Source organism: Gordionus sp. m RMFG-2023, chromosome 4 (assembly GCF_954871325.1).
Source record: "Gordionus sp. m RMFG-2023 chromosome 4, tfGorSpeb1-WG-v2, whole genome shotgun sequence".
NCBI lineage: Eukaryota > Metazoa > Nematomorpha > Gordioida > Chordodea > Parachordodidae > Gordionus > Gordionus sp. m RMFG-2023.
In genome coordinates this window covers 2,721,110-2,744,137 of record NC_088778.1, presented here as the reverse complement: position 1 = coordinate 2,744,137, position 23,028 = coordinate 2,721,110, and the positions used below count along the sequence as shown (strand labels likewise).

General features: G+C 24.4%; 2 long non-coding RNA genes across 2 annotated transcripts; both read right to left on the bottom strand.

Moving 5' to 3' along the window:
* Nucleotides 1-9,172: 9,172 nt before the first annotated feature.
* On the bottom strand, nt 9,173-9,822 carry LOC135928967 (uncharacterized). The gene is made up of 5 exons (XR_010572428.1): nt 9,542-9,822; nt 9,474-9,503; nt 9,393-9,434; nt 9,278-9,349; nt 9,173-9,229 (listed from the first exon to the last, which is right to left on the bottom strand). It is a non-coding gene; the product is annotated as an uncharacterized LOC135928967 (long non-coding RNA).
* A 1,614-nt stretch (nt 9,823-11,436) lies between these two features.
* On the bottom strand, nt 11,437-11,764 carry LOC135928920 (uncharacterized). Its single transcript, XR_010572412.1, has 3 exons — nt 11,725-11,764; nt 11,533-11,676; nt 11,437-11,487 (listed from the first exon to the last, which is right to left on the bottom strand). It is a non-coding gene; the product is annotated as an uncharacterized LOC135928920 (long non-coding RNA).
* Between the last annotated feature and the right edge of the window lie 11,264 nt (nt 11,765-23,028).

Sequence of the window (23,028 nt, the reverse complement as noted above, 5' to 3'; positions counted from 1 at the left end):
GATTCAACGAAACAAAAAGATTGGGATAAAGGATTGGTATCTCGTTCTTTAGCTTACCTCAACTGCCAGATTCAACGAAACAAAAAGATTGGGATCAAGGATTGGTATCTCGTTCTTTAGCTTACCTCAACTGCCAGATTCAACGAAACAAAAAGATTGGGATCAAGGATTGGTATCTCTTTCCTTAGCTTACCTCAACTGCCAGATTCAACGAAACAAAAAGATTGGTATCAAGGATTGGTATCTCGTTCTTTAGCTTACCTCAACTGTCAGATTCAACGAAACAAAAAGATTGGGATCAAGGATTGGTATCTCGTTCCTTAGCTTACCTCAACTGCCAGATTCAACGAAACAAAAAGATTGGGATCAAGGATTGGTATCTCGTTCCTTAGCTTACCTCAACTTGAGCGATGATCACCAATATAAATCCCCCCCTCCCCTAAGATCTTTTAATTTCAACTACTCTGGCCATGAATTGTTAGATTCATATCCCAGTATTTTAAATAACCAGCTAATAGATAACGACGCTTTTCGTTATGAAATCAATTTATTCCTAAACCATTATATTTGCAATAAATGCAATCAATCGGCAGACGCGTATGGGAGACACGCTCTCCACTGTAAATTTATATCAAAAATCAGCTGACATGATAAAATAAATGCAATAATAGCTTCTTTTTTAAATAAAGTCAATTTTCCCTGTATTTTAGAACCTACATCCTTTTCAAATAAAAAACGCCCTGACGGCAAAACCGTCGTACCTTTTTTATGGGAAAGCCTTGTGGGATTTTACTTGCATTAATCCCATGGCTCTATCTAATAATTTCCATGATCCCCTTAAGAGAGCCAAATCTCTAAAAATATAAAATACTCACACATAATGTGTAATAACCACTGTGTTCCAATAGCAGCTACATCAACCTGCTCTTTTGAACAAGCGGCTTTAGATATATTTAACACAATATTTAAATCAATAAAAAATCATACCTTTCTCCATTTTACAAATTCAAGCAGAAAATCGCCGTATCCATAATTAGTTCTAATTATCAAATATTTAAAACATCATGGCCCGACCTCGCCATATTTAAATGTTTTTTTTCTTTTAAAAATATACATTTTTATTTTTTTTAACTTAAATTGATATATGACATATTTTATTATATTCTCTATATTTTAATGTTAATTTTTAAATAATTATATTTTAATATTTTTATATGAATTTTAATAAAAAATTGAATTTTAAAATTATATAATAATAATAAATTCTCTCATTATTTATAAAATTCGCAAATACATCCGAAGATATTCTAAAAGATTTTAATCATATTAATCAAAAGACAAATTAAAATATAAACCCCGGATATCTCATAGTATTATAAGTTGGTGAAATATTAAAATATAAAATAGGCTATTATGTATAAAGATAATACAGATTTATTTAAAAAGTACCTAAAACTATTAGCCTAATAGAACCTATCCAACAAGGTAAGCCATTCGAATAAGTTATACACTAGCTAAGTCAACTGTTAGGTGTCATATTTTATATCTATTATGAAACATAGTCTTTATCATTTGAATAATCTTTTCCCAATCGCAATAAAACATTTCTCATCAATCAAAAAAAAATTAGAATGAATGAATATTTTGATATTAGAAATCTGAAAAGCTAATAATATTGAAAGCTTTTAAAATAAGAAAGAGACGTACCAACTTCATGAGATAACTGTAAAACCTATATTCATAATTGCCTTGGAATAGTTTCATCAATTTATTTTTTTAAAATATATTTTAATAACAATGAAAAAATATCCTCATAAAATATTAATTTTAGCTCTATATTGGCTTAAAATATTATTCTGAAAAATTAAAATTATAAATTTTTAGATAAATTTAAAGCAAACAGATTTTTAATAAATTTATCTTCTTTATTATAGGAAATTAAACTTATTTCTTAAATAATCATGTTAAATATATATTCTCTTTGATACATCGGTAAAACCTCGTAACATATGTTTATATACTTAAAAATAACCTATAGCTCTATTATATTTTTTAATATTTTAAATCATAAACAATTTTCAGATCCAAATGTCAAGATTTATAGATGTGATAAGTGTGAGTCATGATTAAAATATATTACTTAATATAAAAAAACTAAAATTAATTATTTAAGTGGCCATAAACTTCTTCTGTAACAAAGGTATTTATTGGATTAAAAATTACTAAATTGAAATTATTATTTATTAATAGAAAACGCTAATATAGATATATCCGCAGGTTTATCAAATAAGTATTTATTAATTAGAATTTAATTATAATAATTATTAATATAATGTTTTTAATTTTCAATTATAAATATGTACTTTTAATTATATAGCCGATGTTTTCAGTTATATACAAAGTAAGATTTTTATTTCACGTATAAGAATTTATAAAAAAAATATTTATATTTCTTATAGTTTACTTAATGTACATTGGCAATTACATTCAAAGTAAATAGTTTGATAATTTTATAAGAATTCCCCCTTATATATAACAATAACATATTAAAAATATTCTAAGCATCAAATTTACTGAACGGAGATAGTAAATTTATAAATGATAATTATTATTTAACAATTATAATTGAATACCTTAGGATTGGGAAATAAAAGCCTTACTTTTGATTTAGGTATGAAATTAGAGCAAGAAACAAATGCTAAAGGTAAAATGAAATACAAATATATTTTTTTGTATATATAATAATTATAAAATTTTAGAATACTAAAAAATATTTACATTAATTTATATATAATAAAATATAAGAAACTATGCCTATTATTCAGTGATCATTCTTGACTTATGTCCTTATATATGAATATTTTTTTTAAAGATTCATGTCCAAAGAATAAATTTTTGAAAAGTTTTAAATAAAATTTCAAACAGTTTGGGTATAGTATTAATTTTATTAATAAATAAAATTATAAAATAAATCACGAAAAGTTAAAAATTACAATTAGAATCAAAAATTTTATTAAATAAAATGGAGTTGAAAATTATGTTCATATTAATTTATAGCAATTAATTAATTCGACGATTATTATTCCAGGATTTATATTAAAGTCAGATGGATATATGATAAAAAAAAAGGAACGTGGAAGTTTGGAGAAAGCTACTTTGATTTTCATTTAAATGAATGCTCACTCTACTAGGAATCACAAAGAAAAATATAATATTTTTTCAAATTCAGATTATTCTAATTTGATTTATAACATTATTTTTATTAATGGGCCAACAAATATTTTATATTTTTTCACAATTTAAGAATTAAGACAATCATCAAATCAAAACTGTTAAATTATATTAGATAATTTAAATACAGGGATTAGAAACAAAACAATTCGTAATACACTAACGAACCTATATAATTTATCGAACCTTAAAATTCGTTATGGTAGATAAACTAAACTAGCTTAAAAATGTTTAGTTTTATATATAACATATAGACCTTAATATTTAATAACCCACCCTTAAATTTTCCCTGAAAATTTTTTATTATTTTTATAATGATAATTTCCGCCGATCTAATATTCTTTAACCAAATCGTCCTTTATCAATTTTAGAAACAAAACAGTAACTGAGCCTTCAACTTTATAGTTATTTGTCCTTAAAAACTAACCGAATCGGATCCTTTATACATAATTCGAATTCTTGGTGAAAATGAACTATATTTTTATTTTCAGGACGATTTAAAAGAATGTCTCTCCAACAAAGTATATAATATAACTAATATATCCTGAATTTAGCAATATTTTAGTCTATGAGATTACACATGGTAAACCCAAAGGTACATACCAATAATAGTATGATATAGAAAAATGTAATATACTCTAGGTCAGTGGCATAGCCACAGGATGTTTTGACGTTTGAACATCCACCCCCACTTCCTAGACTAAAATGCAGATTGTATAAAATAAATATAAATAATATTTTTATTTTAAAGTTACAATTCTATAGTGAAAGCATAATATATTATACTATAGAATTTATAGAAATAATTATGTATAACTTTATTTTAAAGTCATAATCTTATAATTTTTGATTAGATATTATTAATACCTATTCAAAAAATATATATTTATTTTTTATCAAAGATATGGTTTTAAAAAATAGTAAAAAAATAAGATAGCGCATACACATTTAATGTTTTAATTTTGTAAAAATACTATTATTTAAAGATAATGATATTTAGTTATTAAAAAAGTAATTAATTATAAACATAAAATATGGCAGTTATATACCCAAAATTTTATTGAATATTGTAATTTTATCAAAATATTAACCAAGAAATATTTTTAAACATCGATTTCAATAGTATAAAATAAAAGCCAAATAATAAACTTGAGTTTATATTTTAAAATTTCATGGTAATATAGATAAAAATGATTAATTAATAGACATTTGCTCTTTTTTGTAAAATCAATAACGTTCACACAATACATCATTACTCTCAAATAACAAGCGCGATATTGATTGTCGCTGAGATGAAAAATGATAAATTTCCACTATGATTGAAAGAAATAATATTGATATTACTTTTCTTAAATAAAATTTTAGTTAGGTCCAAACCTCTATTATAGTTACAAAAATATTTATGTTTTCTTTTAAAAATAAATTGCTTGATATCCGGCGTTTTAAAGGATAAGGTGTTGATTTCTTCTTTTTAAATAAAGAGAGTGATTGATAAACGAAATCTAACTTTTTAAGGACTTACTATAGGTTTTCTTAATAAATGATATTATTAATTTTTGTCCTGTATTAAATTTTCATATAACATGTAATTTATTTTTTACCTGATAGATTTATTATTAATCTTCGTATATTTGGTTAAACTTTCATTGATATACTCATTTAATTTTAAATTTTGAACCCCACTTTTACTATTATTTAGGATAGGTTTTATTAAAATATGATCATTTAAAATTACGTTATTCTGTATATAATCATAAAATTGATATCGATCCCTTGTTTAATGAATTATTTTATGCAAGATAATTCAATTAGTTATTTATTTTTCTCTCATCTCTCGTGTACATGCATTTTTTGATTATAATAAAAGAATAATAATTAAATTTGCTTTCTCCTCCGTTTAAAAATTAATGTTAATATTCGAAATGATAAATAAATGTATAGATAATAATAAGATGTTAAAATTATATTTTCTTCATTTTTTTTTATCCCTTATTATTTTAAGGTTAATCCTGAAAATGATAAAATTGATTATAAAGTCATATTTATTTTGGTTATTGGACTTTAGTCAGTAATAAAAATAAAAATAATAAGAAATTTAAAATTATTTTTTTTCAAACTAATTTCCATCCCGTTATTAAAAGATATTCAATTTAAATCTAAATGTAAAACGTTGAAGGTAGGAAATATTTATGACCTAGCTAGCTACTCTAAAAATATTGTCTTTACCCTTCGTTGGTGGACTAGGTAAAATAATTTCTTAAATGTGAAGGCCCCTTATTAAGTATTAATGCAAAAGTGAGGTGATAATAAAAATATATTATGGATTATATATAGCAGCTTTTAAAATAAATTCTGATTTAGGTTATTACATTTAATAATATGTCATAACCTTGACTTACGTATAGGGAACACACCCACTGCAAGAAAATCTTTACACATTATATGCTTCATACAAGACCTGGTCGTAAATCCATTATTTTATCTACTCGTTTATTATGGGATGAATAGCATAAAGGTTCTTCACGTTATCGGGTGAATTGGATCAAAAAATTATTATATATTACCCAAATATAATAAGAGAAAAAAAGTAAATGGTATAAATTAAACAAAAACGATTAAAATTAAATATAGATTCCCTACCGTTCATGAGATACAAAATGAAAATAAATGATTGTTCCGATTTTTGATGAACTTAACAAGGATGGTAAGTCAAAAAATATTGGGTTCGTATGAATAAAATTTTTACAAGTTCTGCATTATATTACTGCCTCTGAAAGGTATATATCCAAACTGATTCTCTCCTGACTCAAAAACCTAATTTCAAGCCTATTGGGGGCTTGCTATTATAAAGGAAACAAGGTTTATAATGTCTTGACTGATTTTTTTTTTTTTTTTTTTTTTTCTCTTTAGCTTTCACCTTTTCTGGTGGTAAGCTCCTTCAACATCTCTCTCCACTTTATGTTATTCGTACAATCTCTTTTATCTATTTTATACTTCTTTATATTGGCTCTAACTTTATGGCCCCATTGAAGTTTTGGCCTTCCTCTTTTACGTTTGCCCATCACTTCCAATCTTTCAACTTTATTTCCTATGTAGTTCATAGGCCTTCTCATTGTGTGCCCATACCACCTAAGTCTGTTTACCATTAACTTAGTCTTAATGGGCACTACCTTTAAACTATTTAGTATTCTTGTACTGCGCACCTTATCCTTTCTTGTTACCCCAGCAATCATCCTCAGCATTCTCATCTCCATAGTTTGTAGACTTCTCTCGTCTGATTCTTTGGTTGGCCATGTTTCCGAACTATATAGAATAGTTGGTTGTACTATGGAACTGTAAATTTTTCCCTTTAATTTGTGTGGGATTCTTTTGTCAAATAGCACTCCAGATAAAGATCTACACTTTAACCACCCTTGATTAATCTTATTCTTTATCTCTTTTTCTATTGTGCCGTTTGTTTGTATAGTGGAGCCCAAATATTTGCAGCTTTCAATTGCGGATATCTGCCAATCATTTATATCAATACTCTCCGTTTCATCTCCTCCTATCACCATATACTCCGTCTTTTCTCTATTTACTTTTAATCCGTGCGTTTCTAGGATATTTATCCAATTCACTAACCTTTCTTTCATTTCATCCTTGGATTCGGCAAGTATCACAATATCATCTGCAAATATCATATTCCACGGGACTGTTTGAGGTATAGACTGTGCTAATACATCTATTACTGTAATGAAGAGAAGTGGGCTGAGAGCCGACCCTTGATGAACTCCTTCGGCTATTGTGAAGCCTGCTGAAGTACCTGTTGTGCTACGGACCATTGTTGTATGTCCCATATACATATCCTCTATTATTCTTATATATTTTTCGGGAACTTTTTTGTGGCGTAAAGCCCACCAGATAAGTTTTCTTGGGATTCTATCGAAGGCCTTTTCTAGATCGAGAATCAGCCATAAATTGAGAAGAGAAAAAAAAGCAATATAGAAAGAAATACTTCTACAAAGCGTTTAAAATATTAAAAGTATTGATGACCTTTAAAATTGATCATGCGCTTAGACTCATATATACATTAATAATATTGTCATTAATCATAAGGAACAATTGGCTACTTGGATCCCGCATTATGCTAAATTTTTTAACTCTTACCATGATAACATCCTCTTCTTTATTCACTTATTGTCATGAGAACATTTCCTATTCTTTAGTCACTTCCACAGAGGTATTTTTACCTTCTACTTCTCACATTCTCCAATTAATATATTTTGATCATGATACAGGATGTTTTTGCCATAATTTAAAGATTAGTTATTTAATATTATTAAGAAATTAAAGAATCATAATGGCTACGGTCATGATGTTATCTTCGGTGAGAGTTCCTAAAGAGGGATTCGCTTTGTATGTTGACATCCTTCTACCTATTATGACTAAAAAATGAAATGAAGACACTTTCCCGCATGAATGGCTTACCTCCATCATGATAAATTTTCCAAAAAACAAAAATAAGAGTCTTAAAGACTGATGGGGAATCAGCTTTTAAATCTTTTATTGAGGACTCTATTGTCTATTTTAAGAGGAAAAATTATGCCTTGGAAGAAATCCTTGCTCTAAAAATATTATTGAAAATATTGCAGCTTTAGATTATAAACAGACCTTTCATTAAGTTAACTCTATGGCAATTTTTAAAAGAGACAGGGGTCCATGATAAATTGCTGTACCTCTACGCAGTTAAGTTAAAATAAGGCTGCATTTGATCCCCTCTCTGTTATTCAGCTTTATTATATATTATAAAGTAAAAAATGTCTTTTCAGATCTGCTAATATTATAATTTAAAGAAGAGATTTGCAAATCACGGCCCAGTGTGTACCCGGTGTAATGTTTTAAAAATACTCCATTTTTTTATATACTCCAATATTTAGTGATATTGACGTTTATGACTGACGTGCATATATTAAATATTACATTTTTAGTGATATTGACGTTTATGACTGACATATAAATATTAAATATAATAAATGTAGTCAATTGGCATTTATAACTGACGTATGAATAATAAATATTACCTATGATATTTAAGGCAATTAAAAATACTCCATTTTTTTATATACTCCTATATTTAGAGATATTGACGTTTATGACTGACGTGCATATATTAAATATTACATTTTTAGTGATATTGACGTTTATGACTGACATATAAATATTAAATATAATAAATTTAGTGAATTGGCATTTATAACTGACGTATGAATAATAAATATTATTTTTTCTATGTCCTATGATATTTAAGGCAATTTTGCCTTATTCTCTTTAGAAATTATTAGATTTAATATTAAGTGTTAAAAATTTATATATTTATTTAAGGTTTAATTCGAAAATATCAAAGATTAACATATAAATCTTGCACTATCTATTATCACGTTACTGCTCAAAGTTAGAAACAATTTTCAGAATAATTTATTAAAATCCTTTATTTAATTTGTAAATATAAAGATAAAAAAATCAATTAATAATATATGCGATATAAATAATATATGCTATATGCGATATAAATAATATATGCTATATGCGATATAAATATTAATTAAAATTAATTATGCGATCAATATGTTCGCTATGATTTATTAAATAAATATTTACATTAAATTTTTTAATATTACTTAATTTTTTAATGGGCATATAGCATGCCCATTTATAAATAGTATGTATTAAAATATTTGTCTGGAGCATAGTTGTCATTGCAACTATCTCCACCTCTGTACCATAAACGGCATTTTGAGCCATGCCCGTCCTCTCCGGCGGGGCACCTATTAAATTAAAAAATTGATTTTATCAAATCTTAAAAATGTTACCAAAAGGTCGAATGTCATCAGGCTCTAGCATTTTCTGGTGTCTTAACTCCATCATCTAAAAAAATATGTATATTAGATTTTTTTTATTATACCTTTTTTGTTTATACAATTATAATCCTCTCCAACTATCGAATTTAGTATATTCATAACTAGATATTTTCAAAAAGGATTTAATATTAAATATATGAAAATATTACCCTTCATATGATTTTCTTCCGCATTAAGCTTTAGATTTTTAATAGCTGGTTCTTGAAAATTTTCATCATCATCTAAAAAAAGGAATATTATTTAATAATAAAATCCATTGTATACCTTTTATGGTACTAGAATGAAACTTTTCACTTGACCTAGGAACTGTTTAAAGTTATTTAATAAATTTTTAAAAGTATTAACATTTTTTCTGTCCTGATTTAATTGTGTCATCTTGATAAATATATAATTAATTTTTTTTAAAACTATACCTTTTCTTGTAACATCTAAAAAATAATATTGAAAAATAAAAAATAACAAAGAAAATATTTAATGAGAATTTGTGTTGTGATGATTTAATGACACATATTGACGATTAAATTTAAACCCATTCATGTATAATTATATTGCTAGCAGAAATAATTAAAATAACACATTTGTATTTATGTACATTATGTATAGATATTGATAATTAATATTAAGATGGGTATTTGCTGTTTTGATAATTGAGTTTGAAATGTTTAACCATGAGTCATTATTGTTGATTTGATTCAAATTATGTAGAAAATTATTTGCTGGGGTTGGTAAATTAAGATTAGAGATATTATATTTTTTAAGGATTATAGGAGTATATTTGATTGAGGGTTTGAAGTATGTGTGATATTTATTGTTTCTTTGTTTATAAAAAGTTGATTATTTAAAGTAGCAAAACCAATAAGAGAATTAGTGATTTCATTACATAATTTCATGTTAAGGTCTCCTCCAATGATGATAAAGTGATTTTTATTGATATCTATAAAATATAAAAGATTAAATAGGCCTGTTTTCCATTCAAATAAAGATATGGCATTCCATTATTTCTCGGAGATGGCATTTTAAAGGCAAATATTTTAAATGTATCTTGAAGAAAATATATAAAACAATTTAACATCAGCCATTTTCCCGCAGACGATTTTTTCATCTGGTACCAAGCATCATGCACATATTTTTAACACAAAAATATGATTCCGCCTTTACAAGCCATAAAGCGACAATTTGAGATTGTCCATGACTATCTATTACAAGTAGAATAAACAGTGGCATACCTAGATTGTTTAATTTGTAGGTAGCATCAATGAATATCACCTCAGGATAATATTTAAGATAATGGAGCATGCTAGCATCTTGAAAGTAAATGCCCAACAATTCACTATCATTTTCTAGGATTTCCACCACAGCTCCATTATCTTCCCTGAGTTGATTTATTACATCAAGTAATACATTATCAGATGGCTTGTTTAATTTGGCTGAAATATTATGAATATCTCTCAGAGTCATCATCTGACCTGAATTAAGAACATATTCTTGTATTTTCACCTTATTAGCTTTAAAAGTGATAGCTTGCTCCACAATTTGTTTTTTTATTGGAGAAAGCCTTCTTTGTTTAGAGAGCATCTCATATAGTTTTTTATCTTGATTATATAAATCATGTTAGTTAAAAATCAAATAAATATGTCTAACCTAGATCATGGTTTTTATGATCTTTTACAAATGTGACAATATCTAAAGAATACACATTTAGTTTATCACACTGAAGAAAGACTGTGAACATAAAAATACATTCCTTGCGAAGACTAGATGAGGATCTTATACCTCTAGACTTATTTTTTTTTCAGTCCATATTTACATATATAATAAACTTGATTATATTTATATTGAGCTATAAATGCTTTGCTATAAGGTTCCTTTAATAAGTCTGATTTATTAATAACTATGTTAAAAAAAATTCTTTTTCATATATAGATATGGCATCGTTTAATTCATGTATAGAATTAAATTTAGTATTAAGATATAATGACATAATTAAAATAAATATATAAAACTATAGTGTAAAATATATTAATATAAACCTGTTTTTAAATCTTTAGCTTCTTGAATCAATGATTAGCTTCTTGAATCAATAATAAATCTTTAGCTTCTTTTATTTTCTAAAATAAAATAAAATTTATAATGTAAAATATATTAATATGAACCTGTTTTTAAATCTTTAGCTTCTTGAATCAATGATTAGCTTCTTGAATCAATGATAAATCTTTTCTTTTATTTTCTAAAATAAAATAAAATTTATAATGTAAAAAATATTAATATGAACCTGTATTTTTAAATCTTTAGCTTCTTAAATCAATAATAAATCTTTAGCTTCTTGAATCAATGATAAATTTGTAGCTTCTTTTATTTTCTATAATAAAATAAAATTTATAATGTAAAATATATGAATATGAACCTGTATTTATTTTTTAAAATGGAGTTTAAAAAAGGCGCCAACGGGGCAAATATCCTTTACGACCTAAAAAATTTGACTGGAAATTCAAAAAAATCGCCTCAGCATCATCAGCTCCAGAATAATGTTTCTTGATTGACATGAGCACTTTTTCAAAAAAATATCATTATAAAAATTACATTGATCTAAATATACTCTGATATGTAAATACATTATAATCGAACAATATGATCTGAAAATACTCCACAAATAAGCTTAAAGGAGTATATAAAAAAATGGAGTATTTTTAAAACGTTACACCGGCCCAAAAGCTATTTCGGTTTAAACTGGGTATGGCTTAATATTTAAGAAAAAAAATGCAGGGCCAGGCCGGGCTTAAATTCTTAAATATAATATCATTATTGACAAATAAAAGATATATTTTAAATTTCTTTCTAAAAAACAAGGTGCTAGTATTTCATATTTGTAAAATACGTTTTTTACAATAAAAAAATTATAAAATTTTCTATATCTAAATATATACAAACTGGCCGGGTCGGGTGGACAAATAATTTTTATTTCACTAGCTCTTCGGGTCATAAAATTGATCGAACCGAACTGGACATATTTTTAAAGAGAAATTTCGTACTGTGCTTAAAAAATTAGCCCGATGCAGATCACTAATTTAAATATTCTCGCTTTCGCTGATGATCTATGTATAAGAATGCATACCCTACAATATATAGTGAACATAATTGTCGTTGAGGTGGAGAAATTTGGTCTGATTTTTAATACGAACAAAACTAATGTGAACTGGAAAAAAACCAGCATAATTATACAGACGACTTCTGTTTAAATTACATAGGCTCAATTTTGTCAGGTCGTATACTAAAGTGCTAGATAAGATGAAGATAAGAAATCTTTACTGTATGCTTTTATGTTTAATTTATTTAATATTCTATCAGACCAATAAATTCTTTTATAATAAATAATTTATGTATCATATCAGATAATAACTATGCTTGGTATTATATAATTCTTGCCTAGTATTACATTTGATATCAGGTCAATTCGGCGCGGAAAATTTGGCTCACGACAATGGCGCACGACAATTCGGCGCATATAATTCGGCGCAGCGACAATTTAGAGCGACGTCAATTTGGCGCTACGACAATTCGGTGCGGCGACAATTCAGCGCAGCGTCAATTCGCGCATATCTATTACAGTTGCAATTTATCATATATTACTTAGTATTAAAAAATAAGGATGATTAAATAGAAATGATTTTGAATGTTGGTCCTATTAATTATTTTTTCATATTTATTTTTACAAAAATCTCAATTTTATTTACTAAATGTGTAATCAAAAAAAATTAATAAAAATATTTATACCTATTTCTTTGGTTGACCAATTTATCACATAATGTATGTTGAATAGTAGCCAATGTTATGTAAGCCTAGATTTTGAGCGTAGAATAAAGAAAGAGAAAGAAAGGTTTGGACCTCTATCTCGAATCTTAAATATTATTTTGGCTAAAATTTAAATCGACCGTTTTTAAAAATAGACGCAGCGATGATCCAAAAAAAATCAAATTTAGATTGACTCATTTTTTAGATTTATTAAAAATCCTTAAATTCTATTAATCCTTTTTAAAAAAATATTTTACTTAGGCATTTTTCTATTATATAAATCAAAAATGAATTAACGCACAATTTTTTTTATTTATTTATAAAATGAATGTAGAATATTTAAATATACTATACAAAACATGCTATTAAAAAAAACATTATATTTGTAAATTAAAATTATATGCGATCCCCCTTAAATAACATTAATCGGGCCCTTTATTATATAAGCATTCGGTTTTTAATAACCAGTACCATCTAACACATTATGATTATCTATATTACTTCTTCATTTAATGTATGGCACCGCCCTTTGTAATGGGTAGGTCTACCTTCCAATAATTTATAAGACTCAACACATTTCCAAATTGTTTTTTGATTTAAAGTTCTCTCTTTCCTGAATATGTATTGATCATGAACAAGTTTTTTTGATCCATATTCACTTATAACATATTTTAGCATTCTTAAAAATAAATGTATAAAAATGATATACAGAAATAATATTAATATTTACCTTTATCTGGTATAATAATTAAATTATGGAAAGAAATTATAAAGAATAATTTATGGAAGGAATAGAAAAAAATAAAGTTTTTTACAAACTAGAAAGGACAAAATTTCATAATAAAATATAATTCAATTTATTAATTTTTTGTCAATAGTTAGGCGAAAAAAATTTAAAAAAAAGAGATTTGGATTATGTTTTTTAGAATGTAAACTTTTATTTTTATTGTAGAGAAAAATAATGGAATTCTTTAAAATTGTTTAACAAAAAGAGAAAATCCCAAAATAAAATATAATTATATTTATTAATTTTTTGTCAATAGTTAGGCGTAAAAAATAAAAAAAAAGAAGATTTGGATTTTATGTTTTTTAGAATGGTAAATTGGTCCATTAGGTATAAATATTAGTTAATTTTTTTCGATATTACACCTTTAGTAAATAAAATTGAGATTTTTGTAAAATAAATATGAAGAAATAATTAAGAATACTAACATTCAAAATGACTTTTTAATTCATCCTTCTATTTTTATACTAAAAATTTATAATAAATCGCAACTGTAATAGATACGCGCCGAATTGAGGCTACGCCAAATTGACGCCGCACAGAATTAACGATGCGGCGAATTGTCGTGCGCCAAATTTTCTACGCCGAATTGACGTGAAACCATTGCATTTAATCAAGTCTTTATAATCTTTAATTTAATTTATCCCTATGTTTATATTAGAGAATATATATTTAACTTTAAAAGTTATTCATATTTTCATAATTAAGAAATTTTTTAGATTATTAATATTATATCACAGAATAATACATTATTATTAATTATATATTTATAATAAAATTATATATCATTTTTTAAAAAATATATATTGAAAATTAACTTTTAATTCAATATTCCTTCTATATCCTCTATAATTTAAGTCATATGTTTTTATTAACAGTGATTGTTCAAAGGAAGTTGAGCTAGGTCATTTTCAATAATTATAAACTCATGTTATATATAATCTTAACTCATTTATACCTATATTCGTTTTATTCTTAATATTAATATATTATTTATAATTAAAGCAAATAATATTTATATTAATTAAATAAATTATTTATTTATTTTTTAATAAATTAATTTTCTTTATTTAGAATCAACTAATCACATTAATTGAACTAATTTGAATTATAAATAAAATAACTCATTTAAATATAATTTGTAGCCTTTAAAAAAATATATGAGGAATGTATAAAACAATCTATTTATATTTGTCTAGCATAGAATTAAAAATTATAAAAACACTCTAGGAAATCATCTTTTATTTATAAGTTATATAATTATAATATATTTTAATAATTTAAAATATCAAGCTAAAACAAAAATTAATTAAAATTAATAATAATATTGTTAAAGATTTTATATATAAGAAAATGTAGAAAGAAATATGATTTTGGGGATAAACCCGGCCGAAGACCTGGCAAAAAGGCTGGCCTGTTAACCGGGGGACTAAGAACAAAGCCTCATGCTAATGATTGTCTGCTAACAAGATTATAAATATTTATTTAATAATATTTCGTTTTTGATTAGATAATAGCTTAATGTATAGTTCTGACAATAAAATAATTATAAATTTTTTAAAAATTTTAAAGGAGCAGATTTTCATTACATTTATCTGCATCTATTTTATTGAAAGGAATTAAACTCATTTCTTTAATAAGCACATTCATTTAAATTTCATTTGTTACATAAATAAAAAAAAACCTCATAGCTCTATAAATGTTATTATTGATTATTCAGATTCAAATGTCATGATTTGTAGGCGGGCTAACAGTGAGTCAACAATAATATAAATTGAATAATATAAAATAAAAAATTATTTAAGTGGGCCAAAACTTCACTTGCGAAAAAGAAGGTATTTTTGTAAATTAAAAAATTATTTTAAATTATTTTATATTTATAGATGGCTCAATTATTGAAGTCATAGCAGGTTTACCTAATAAATAGTTATCAATTTGAGAATATCATTCATTATATATTCATTAAAATAAAAAAATTTAATATTTAATTATATCAATTATATTACATTGTGTTTAAAATACTCGAAATATTAATTTAAGTTATAAATTAAAATTATAATTAAATTTGTTCATATCTTATGAAAAGAGTTTTTATAAATTTCTTATTATTAGCCAAAAATATTATATAAGATTAAATAACATTTTTGTGTAAATATTTATTTCTTCATTTAATAATTTAGATAACATTAACAGTTTTATGCAAAGTAACGATTTTATTTAAATATACAAATTCCCATATAATTTCTTATCTTTTGAAAAGCCTATTTAACGTACATTGACCATTACATTCAAAGTATGTTATTTTCCTAATTTTATAAGAATATCATTTATTATATTAAATAATATTTAAAGCACCATATTTGAAAATCGGAATTAGTAAGTTTACAAATAATAATCCTTAATTTAACAATTATAATTGATATCAGAATTGGGAAATAAAATCCTTACTCTTGACCTAGGTACAAAAATATTAACTAATGGTATAGATAAATGTTGATTTAATAGAACAAATAACAAAACCAATAAGTAAAATTTAGTGCATACATTAATTATATTTTATATCTATTCATAAGAAACATTTAGAAAGCTAACAATTATTTTCACTTTTTATTATTTTCGATTATATAATAAGAAAAGGCTATAGCCATATATTCAGTCATTTTTATATGAGATTATCTCTTATATACTAAAGTCTTTAGGTAAATATTATTTAAGATTTTTATTTTAAAATAAAAATACTTTAGTTCTATATAATCTTTGAAATATTTCATTAGTGAGTTTTGAGAGCTGAGTAACCTTTTCCAGATCTTCCAATAAATTTTCAAAACATTGTAATATTCTCCTTTTAAAATATTCAAATTATTCGATGAGAATGATTTATTATTTCCATATTTTAAATTTACAAATTATTATTTTTTAATGATATTAAATTTTTACAAATCAAAACTTAAGAATCGCTAAATTTGCAAATTAGAAATTTTTAATAGGTCTAATATTTTAATTTTACAAAGCTTATATTTTTTTTTAACGTTGAATTCGTATAATTTTTAAGATTGAATTTTTATATTTAGGACATATTATATAGATATTTTTACTTATAAGAATCTTTCATTCATTTTGATAATTGATTTAATTTGCTGATTTATTAATAAATTAAGGTGTATATTATGAAAATTACACATGCAGTCAGTCATAAATGTATTTTGAACGAGTATTATTAATTATGAAAAAATAAAATAGTACTGTAAATTCCCTATCAAATTAATTAATAACAATGAAATTAATTGGACGTAATATTATACCATACAAATGAAAAGAGGAAAAATAGTTTAGAAAAATGGAAGGTACAGGGTAAGTTAGGAGAATATAGGAATAAGCTTTTTGGTATTTAGAACATATATTCAACAAATGTTTATCCTATTATCAATAGAATTTGCTCTGTCAGTATTTTAAGTTTTCTAATCTTAAATTTCTTTTTTAAAAATTAATATTAAAAATATTTTGATCAATAATTAAATCTTTACTATAATAATGGTTATAACAGGTAAAATACTGGTTTTGAATTACAATTTCTTTGATTATTTCTCTTTCAATTAGTATTTATTATAACTGTTTAATATTTTTCGTTTACTCTTTTTTTATTAGCAACTTTTAAATTATATTATTTTATAAAGTGCATTCATTTTTATATATTATTTTAGTAAAAAATATAACAGAATCCATTATTAATTTAAGTAAATATTTTATAAGCAAATATATTATAAGAGAAATTCTGTAAAATTTGTACAAATCGAAGAAATTCATTTATATAATATATTTAAAGAATTGTTAATTCTGGATCTTTAAAATTTTAATTTAATAAAGATAAGGCTCAATCTCAAGAATTAATGGGTAACATTATATCTATAAATGATTTAATTTAAGTTTCTTTTATATTCAATTATATAGCAGGATCCATTATTAATTCAAGTAAAATATTATATTATAAGCACATATATATTATAAGATTAATTCTGAAAAATTTAAAAAGGCGAAGAGATTCATTTATATATGGTGAATTCCATATCAAATCAACAAAAAAGGCGATTTTCAACTCAATCCCCTTCAATTTTTCTTAAATTTTGTATACTGGTAGTATATACTATAACTAAGAAAAAAATGAAATTTTACCTTCCAACACTGTTTATCCTCTAAGATATGGCCGTTTAAAGCGCGGAAAAATGGTACATTTTTGACAAATGCATTTTATTTTGTAGCTTAATAAAAGTTCTTTAAAATGACATAAATATAAATATGATGGACATTTAATAATATCGAAAACCGGATGTGTAAAACCGAAAATGGCCATAGAAAAAAAGGTATTTTTTTTTCAAATTTTTTTTTCTGAAGATAGATATCACACTGCTTTATATTTGTACAAAATCCTAGACTGGGATCAACATGGGTTTAGGAATTATTACTCTTTATATGGCTAAAATTGAACAAATTTAACATTAATATCTTCATATTTTAATTTAATGAATAGTTATGAAATAGTGAATATAAAAATTTTGTCTAAATGATAGGCCCTTACTATTTTTTATCTTAAAAAAAAAATTTGAGAGGTGGCTGGGGGGATAGTGAGCTGTTTAAAACTTTAGTTAATTTTATCTCGAAATTAAAATTACTTGACAAAATAATTTTAAATATTTTATTTAGCATAAAATAATCTAAAAAAAATGAAATTCATCAATAAATTTTCCCCCATATATTCAAAATTAAAAGAAAGGCTTAATATATTATTTGACGAGAATTCTATAGATTATAAAACATTCAAACAATGAATAGCTGTTGATCGTACTCTCAAAACACTGACAAATTCCGCTGATGAATTTGTAGATTATTTAATTGAATAATTAGACAATTTAATTCATCATTTAATATACACGATAATCATTTATTCGAAACTTTTCAATATTCAATTTAAATGTTGGCGAATTCTTAGTTATTGCAGACTTTTCAGAAAACTATGCATTTGTAGTGCAGAATGCACAAGGATTTAATCAGACCAATAATCAAGCCACTATCAACTCTTTTATAATTTATTACCGTGAGAACAAAATAATAAAACATGTAAATTTAGTGGTTATATCAGATTGTTTAAAGCACTACGCATGTGCATTTTATTTATTTGAATTGATCATATTCTTGGAGGAAAGATTTAATAGAGTGGCTAAAATTTATAATTTTTTTGATATATCAATAAACAATATATAAATAATAGATTTAATTAATCTCTACAATCATCAAAATGATTTTGGGATAAGGCTGAGTGAAATTTTTTGAAACAGCACAAGGTAAAAGTCCATGCGACATTTTGGGGGCCGTTACTAAATGGTTAGCAGCTCGAGCAATGCAACGTCCATATGAACATCACATACTGACAGCAATAGATTTATTTAACTATGCAAGAAATAATAACTATGGGGTAAATATATATTACATAGAAAGTCATCTTGAAAGCAGATTTTTAAGAGAATGAGAATTTCTGAAACACAAAGTTCCAAGCTTTTATTCCCCTAGACGAAAACAAAATCATAATTTATTAAAATTCCTTGGATGATTATAATATATTTTAATTATAAATTTTTGTATTATATGTAATGCAATTTGAGGCAAAAAAGTTATAAATATGTTTAGAATTATTTTGTCAAGTAACTTTGAGACAAAATTTAACTAAAGTGTTAAACAAAGCTCATTATTCAAGCCACTTCTAAAAAATTTCGATAAAGATAAAAAAAAGTAAGGGCCTACCATTTCATAATTTTTAAATTAACATTATTTTATAACTATTCATTAAATTAAAATATGATGATATTAATGTTAAATTTGTTCAATTTTAGCCATATGATCCCAGTCTAGGATTTTGTAAAAATATAAAGCAGTGTGATATCTATCTTCAGAAAAAAATTTGAAAAAAATACTTTTTTTTATATGGCCATTTCCGGTTTTACACATCCGGTTTTCGATATTAATAAAATGTCCATCATATTTATTTTTATGTCATTTTAAAGAACTTTTATTAAGCTACAAAATAAAATTTAAATTATTTCTAACTTAATTATTTCTTGAGATATTTGAAAATAAATGACGTGCATTTTGTCAAAAATGTACCATTTTTCCGCGCTTTAAACGGCCTATCTTAGCGGGTAAACGGTGTTGGAAGGTAAAATTTCATTTTTTTCTTAGTTATAGTATATACTACCAGTTTACAAAATTTAAGAAAAATTGAAGGGGGTTGGGTTGAAACCTGATTTGATATGGAATTCACCATATATAAATGAATTTAATTTAATAAAGATCTTTCAAATTTGTAAATAAAGAAACTGCGTCTCAAAAATTTATAGGTAATATTATTTATAAATGAATTAATAAATTACTCTTATTTTAAAATAAAAAACAGAATCTGTTATTAATTCAAGTAAAATATTTTTTACGAAGCACCTTAGACAAATAATTTGAATAAGGCAAAGAGATATCTTTAAAAAATTGTTAATTGTGGATCTTTCAAATTTGTATTAATAAAGCTACGTCTCAAAAATTTATAGGTAATATTATATCTATATAAATGAATTAATTTAAGATTCTCTTATATTCAAATATAGTATAATCCATTACTAAATTAAATATAATATTTTTTAATTTACTTACTATATTATAAGACAAATTCGGTATGTACAAGGCGAAAACATTCATCTAATAATATCAAGAGTTGGCACCCGGAAAAAAGAATATAGATTAAGATACAGATTCTTTATAAAAAAATGAATGTTAGATACAGATATCAGTATCTTTTCAAAATATCAAAAAGAAAAAGATAATTGTTTCTGCTCAATTAAATTAGAATAGTTTATAAAATAGAGTTTTTTTATTTGTGAAAAACATAACATTAGCATGCAGCGTCTACATGACATCATATTGATAAATCCCCCATCAACCTATACTTATCCCCCTAAAAAAAATTTGCCGCCTTTAGCAGCGATATTTCCACATTATTAATTAAATCTTTTTAATTATAACCCGTCAATAATTTTAAAAAGATTAATTTTAATTATTATTGCTCTATTACCAACTATCAGAATATTCTGAACATGAAAACCCGCACATTTACAATGAATGCATTATTAGAATATTGTTTGGACCGATATATTATTAGATTCACTAACTATTTTAAATACAGAAAGTGATCCATACTTTTATTTGGAAAATAATGTTTATGATTGTGTGCAATATATAGATTTGGTCGTTAAACAATATCATTTTACTATAATAGTCTGTAATAAAAGTATTTAATTTTACAGCAATACATTTAGCCCTATTTGATTTAAAAAAAATTAATAGATAGTTCCCAATAAATATATGATAATTCTAGTCTACCCCCTTAAAGGTCTACCCCCCTCAAAAAAATTGGATAACTGTTCCTACCCCACTTGATATGTAGACGTTGTTCGTTAATAAGATTCAATATTTCCAATAATTAATAAATTATTTTATGATGAGTTAAATATTATAATGAGGTATTATAAAAGTAGTATTATCGATTTCTTAGCATATATAAGGAAGGGAGACTAGTATTTTAATGGGAGTTGAAACCTTAATTTGGGAAAATTTTTTTAAAATAGATTTGTTATTTTATAAGATACTCAAAATTTTCAATTCGGCGTACTTACATTGTAACAATAAATAACCTTGGTGCTGATAGGTACTGCAGCATTATTTTAAAAACATCACCTTAATGAAAAGATAATAAGTAAGCATTTATAATGTATTTCGCCCTCTTAAATATAATTTAAAACCTTCAGTTTAATGCTATTTGTATAACTAAGCAATTTGTTTCACTGAAAGATAAATATATATCATTTACTTTATTAGATGTAGTGTTGTTAAACGGCTCGTTTTGAGCCGTTTTTTAAAAACGGCTAACTCAATATTTTAGACAGAAAAATATTACCTAAGCCTCGAGATTTCTCTAATGGATGTCCAAAACCTTTGTTTCTTCTGCAAACAAAATCTTCTAGCTTGCGTCTGATAGTATTCTGGATGGAATATTGAGTTAGCCGTTTTTAAAATTCGGCTCAAAACGAGCCGTTTAACAACACTAATTAGATGTTAAATCAATTGATTTTATAGTTTGAGCTTTATTATATACTCTGATACTACATCTAAGACTTCTTTTAATAATATATTTTATACGTATTTTTTTCATTATCCAGCTTAAAAAAAATTTATCAATAAAATTGAGATTTAATTCAGAAATACCAAGAGTGTTAATCATCTTACAAATTAAATATATTAAGGAAATTAAAACACCGAAAAAATAAGATATATATATACTGTGAAAATTTTAAACATTAATATAAAAAAGAATCTGTAATGAAGATGAAAGATGAAAAGATATAAGATTCTTTTCAGAATATAGTATATTAGATATAGATATTAATATCTTAATAAAAATGTCAAACAAAAGGATCTTGTGTCTTAGATACGAGTATTTGTGGGACCCAACTCTGATAATATCTTTATAAAATTGTTAATTTTGGATCTTTCAAATTTGTATTAATAAAGCTACAACTCAAAAATTAATAGGTAATATTATATTTTTATATTATAATGAATTAATTTAAATTTCTCCTTATTTAAGTGTATGCTTTATTTAAAATATTTTTCTAATATTATTAACTATTACGATTTGATCTGTAAAAATATTTTTTTTATATATTATATAATATATTTTAATTCATATTTAGATGAAGTAAACGGTATCCTTATAATATCCTTAGGTAATCACAACTTGATTATTATAAATAATATTGATTTAATTTAGATTATTATGATTATTTACTAATTTAACATTATTTTTATAAAATAAAATATTATTTGGTTAATCAATCACTTGTTTTTAGATTAATTATAGTTTATAATTTAAATCGGAGTGTTGTAAATGTAATAATACTTTTATTTTTAGGACGAGACAAAATATTTAGAGGACCAGGTAATTTTATGTTCATAATATGAATAAAATACTTAATTTATTAATATTTTAGTCTCTCATCCAATCCAAATTAATTCCTTAAAAAGTATAAAAATATATAAATTTACGAATTAATATGATATAAAAAAAACATTTTAGACGCTACACCATGTCATATTTACCATAATGGTAAATATATTGTATAAATAGTTATATCAAAGATTTAAGACACTTCAGCTTTGGCCCTTCAGGTCCAAACCTCTAAGAACAAACTAATAGAAAAAATAATAGGCCATTCCAAATATTTTTATTTATTG